This window comes from Drosophila nasuta, chromosome 3 (genome assembly GCF_023558535.2).
Source record: "Drosophila nasuta strain 15112-1781.00 chromosome 3, ASM2355853v1, whole genome shotgun sequence".
In the NCBI taxonomy this organism is placed as follows: domain Eukaryota; kingdom Metazoa; phylum Arthropoda; class Insecta; order Diptera; family Drosophilidae; genus Drosophila; species Drosophila nasuta.
Window position 1 is genome coordinate 32236634 of NC_083457.1, and position 5330 is coordinate 32241963.

Below are 5330 nucleotides of genomic sequence, written 5' to 3' on the forward strand. Positions count from 1 at the left end.
AATTGTAACTAAAGCAGCGCCAGCATTTTATATTGTTGTAATGGAGAAATTTACATATACAAAACGAAGCAAGCAGAACACCGACGTCGCAGTCGCAATCGGAAACAGTGGGAAGCGCTAGGCAGCGCTAACGGGGCAGCAACAGCGTCAAATAAACTGAAAAGAAAATGAAAATGAATAGCAACAACAACAACAGCAACAAAAACAAGAAGAGCAGCGAATGAAATTCGAAAAAAAAATTCTCTCAGTGTGCGAGCAGCGAACACGAACACGACAACGAACTTACTAACGGTACTAAGCCGGTCAAGCCCGAAAAAGGGAGGCGGCAAACACAGCGAGCACAGAGCTCCAACAACAACAACAGCGACAGCAACAGCAATAAGAACTGACGACAAAGTTACATGCTGACTGCGCTGCCCCGCTGTCGCAGTACGTTGACGCCGAAAAAGACCAATGACCTATGCTAGAGCCACACACACAAACACACACAATCATACAAGCAGACACACTTATACATGTGCATAGGCGCTGCTGCTGTCGCTGCTAGGCTTTTTCTGCTGTCGCTGCTGCTGCTGCTGCCGCTGCTTCTTCTTCATTTCTTTTTTGTTGTTGCTGCCTTGCCTTTACTTTTCCCCCCCTCGTTCGCTCGCCCGCTTGGCGGCTGCGTCTCTAGGGTGGTTGTTGGGCTGGCACACTTATAGACGACACATAGAGTGTGTGCTTAGCAATGTTGTTCTACTAACGTTAATGCAAACAGTTGACGCTGACTGCGACGCTGACAGCACCAGCAGGAGTGTGGGAGTGCCAAGTGGCGAGAGGAGGGGTGGGGTGGGGGGTTGCACTGTGGGCGTAGACAGCGCTGCTTTAGGTGCTCTGAACTCAACTGAACCGAACTCGACTGGGTGACTTACTGTGGGGAGTTTTTCTTTTTTTTGTTTTTTTTTTTTACCACCAACTGGAGTCGACTGCCAACTATTTAGACGACAGTTGCAGTTGCAAAAAGAAACTGTCTAGTTTTATAATGACAACAACAACAACAACTACAACTATAATAATGTCTGATAATCATAACTGGGCACAATGGCCAAACAATTTGCATTGTCTTCTACCTGGGGGTAATGGGCGGGAAGGCGTGGCTGCCACACAATGTGCCCTCCCCATTATGAAAGATTATTGCTGTGAACTTTTAACTGTTGTCTGACTGTTGATGATGAGCCATATTTGCATACTCTCAACTTACCTCGACTCATCTTATCTCAGCTACAAATTTTAGTATAGTTTTTAGCGCTTTCTTTATCGCTATACAATTATAACTCTTTTTTTGAAGTCTACCAGCATTTTTAAAATGGAATTCATTGGGGAAATTGTTTCCGAATTTACGGGATTTTCCAGTTCCTAGTCATACATTTCAATTGGATTGACGCAAAGATCTGGGTTCTCCCTAAAGTCATCTGGCATTATATCAAAATTTTTGATTTACAAAGAAAACTACCGAAAAGATTAAGCTAAAGTTTAATCTATGTGGATTGCTTTAGACATATTTCACTTTTCTGGAAATTCAATGATTGCAGTTGGTTTCAAGTAAACAATACAATACTATATTGAGATGAAATTTAATCTATAAAAAATGTATTAAAATTCTTTCAGGTTTTTTTTTTAAATATACTCCAATCCGATTGGATCCAAAAGATTAATCAATTCTATAATATCTATAAGCAAAGAAGAATCTTCGTAAAATTCCATATTAAAGGCCCAAATTTATAGACTTTTAAGGGAGCTTTTAAAGTTTTTAGAAGTCAATTGAAGTGTTACATTCTATTTACTTCGAAAGGAGCTTGAAAGCTTTTAGAAGTCAAATTTCTAGACAATTTAAGGGACAAACTCGCTTCAGTTTGGAGTTAAAGCAGAAAACTAAATTGTACAATCAGATAAATACCCAAATACTAGTGTTTAAAGGCAAATTCAAATGTTAGAAAAAGCTTTGAGATAACAATAAATGATAGTATTAATAAAAAATGTAGCAACAGTGATGAACTGTATATAATCCATTAGTAATCCAATAGTTAATCCAAATTGTTCAGCTGAAATACAGTTTTTCTTGTGTTTTTTCTGTTCAAAAGTATTTTTTTTATAGTTTATCCAATTCTGGTTTTTGTTGGTATTTTAATCCAATTAAAGCTTGCGGTCAAATTATCCTTTTAAAGGGGAGTTATTTTCTTTTTTTTTATAAGACACACACACATGCACAATGGAGCAAACACACACAGAGTAATTTATTACACAATCGTAGTGATTGTGGAAAGCGGGCGTGACGTGTTGGGGAAGGGAAAATGCTCCAAAAAGTTCATAATAAATTTTCTTGCATTTTTTGTTGTACGACTTTTTGGAGTCTGTAGCAATAAATTACGTCACTTGCACTTCCGTTTTGTTGTTGTTGTTGTAGTTGCAGTTGTTGTAGTTGTTGTCGCATCGCCAACGATGTTGCAGTTGCATTTAGGCACGATTTGGAATTTGAATGCACACTTTAGACTTGATTTGTATTCTTGTTGTTGTTGTTGTTTGCTATAATTAATATTTTGTTTTGGTTGAAACCGAACAACTTCACAGATGCCACCAACAGCAAATTAGCCAGGCATGTTGCAACATTTGTTGCTGTGCATTTGAATTATTTTTTATCTATTGCTGCTGCTGCTGCTGTTGGTGTTGCAGATGTTGCTGATGTTGCACCCGGGACACCACCGCACCGCACACCGCACACGAATATTTGGAGACGAAGACGAGAGACGCGCGTGTTGTTGGAACAGTTGAAGAAACGCATACACGGATAGACAGAGTGACAGAGAGAGAGAGAGAGATACGACGACACACACACACACTTAAATCATATATAATATATTTATATATATTTGATTTTTTGTATTCGTATTTATATGTATTTATTTTGTGAAACAACAACAACAAATAATTAATAATAAAGATACAACGCGCAACGCATCGTTACCGCCGCCGCGATACGCTCAATACGAAGTGTAGCTGAAGACTGCCTCAAAATGTTATCGAGTTCGTTGTCCAAGTGGCGCGCCGCATTGCGGCCTCCTCACTGTGGCAGCAACTCACAACACACACACACGCACGTAACTCAAATCAAAGAGAGCGCGCGCCAAAGAGCAAAAATATATTTGTAGCCACGTTGCGCTCTCTCATTTGTGCTCCCTCTCTCTCTCTCTCTGTCTGTCTGTCTATCGTTCGCTAACCCAAGCAGCAAAGCCAAAGCACTCTGTTGATGACGACGACGACAACGACGACGGCGACGTCAACGTCGCTGCCTGCTGAGTGGGTATATGTGTCTCTGTGCCGATGACTTCTTCAATTTTTGTGTTTTTTTCTTTCAGCATTACGCTTTGTGCCGTTCATTCGCTATGGCAACCGCTCCACTGGCGCTGTGTGTTGGGGCGAGAGCGTCGTTTGTGTATGTGTGCGTGTGTGTGTGTGTGTGGGGAAGAGTGAGCAGCGCGCGCTTTTTCCTAATCAGCTGTTGTCGTTGCTTGCTCTTTACATTACGAGAGAGAGTGCATACTCTCTCTCTCTCTCTCTTTACACAAAGCTTTGCGCGCTGCAGGCGGAAAAAGCTGTGTGCCATATTACTATTACAGCATTTTGTTGTTTTTACTTCGAGTGCGTTTTTTGTTGTTGCCGATTTTTCGTTCATTTCCTTTTTGGACTGCGCTTCTCTTTCGGCTACGTCGTCGTTGTCTACTGTCATTTCCATTTGAAATTCCCAATTAGCAGGTCAATTGCTTTTTAGGCCAAACTGTGTGCATTGCAGTTGACTTCTTTCCATTCTTCCTCCCTTCTCTCTCTCTCTCTCTCTCTGTCAGTCTGTCTCTTTCTCTTTCTGTCTGGCTTTGGGCTTTATTGTTCATTCCTTCCTTGCCATCATCCTGTGCGCCATTTAATTACAGCTTTAGCTTACTTTTCCTCAACGACTTACTTATGCATGAAAATTGTTTCTAATGGCTTTGCGAATTGCGCACAAATGCATTTTTTATAGGTTATGCACGCCCAAAAAACCAACAACAACAATAGAAAAACAAAACACATGCGACGCTTCACAACACTGGTTGCCGCACGCATTTTAAAAGCCGTTAAGTACTCGAAGTATGCAACTTAAATTGTTCTTTCAATTATGGAATTAAATGCGCATTCATAAAGTTTTAATTGTTATAAGCCTAGGGAAAGCTTTTACTATAAAAACTTTCAAAGTATCCTGAATGTTTATTACATTTAGTTTGCTTTATAGTAAAGAGGATGTATTTTATTCACTAAAAGAGCGCCCGATTATATATAATAAAGTTGTGCCTATAATTATTATTAATTTTTATAATTATGGTTTCTTTACCATTAGTTTATTGAAATACCCCAATATCAAAAGGAAAAAACACTAAAATAAAATAAGAAAAAATTATGTGTCTTTAACACAATTTTCTAAACTTTTTATAATCGTAAATATTTCCATTTTAATGGGAATAAAACGAGGATTTTTATTTAATACTCTATAAGTAGAAATTTTGGAAAATATCTTGAATTTTTCTTGACATTAATCCTACGCAATAACTTCACTTCCAATAGATGAAATGTCATGAAATTTTTAATGGAAGTCGATAAAGGATAGCAGATTCTAACGCACTAGTTGATATATAGATGGCGCCACTAGATGGCGCTAGATTCAAAAAGTCCTGTTTACTTTGGAACGCACCATGTATAATTATTTTCGAAGCTTTTAAAAACTTCAAGGTTTTGAAAGATTTCCCCATTAAATTGGAATTTTAATTTATTACAAAAATATTTCATGATAAGGCTTTTAACAAAAATTATAAATTTAAAGATTTGGCAAAGTTAATTGAAACTATCCATCATTAATTCCCATCAAAAAGTATTGCTTAGGCTCAGTAAATTAATATATAATTTATGCTAAACTTTTAGTTAATTTCGTAGATTTATTAAGGCCGTGCTGTCAATTTACGATTATTTAATTAGCATTTCCAATTCGCTAAACTGTTGTTTATATTCAAATATTATCAAATATTTTGCAAAAAAGCCTTTTTAAATAATATGGATTAAAACAAAGAGAAAAAGAAAATGACACAAAATTAGAAATCATATTTAAAGCATAATCAGAGCAACAGTCAAGGTAAACCGGAGTCAAAGTTCAGTCACAGCAGTGAAATAATAATATAAATATTGAGTCTTAGCTTAAGGAAACTTCGATTTCAAACGAAACTAAACGAAACGAGTCGAACTTTAAGTATCGACGACGTCGACGACGTTGC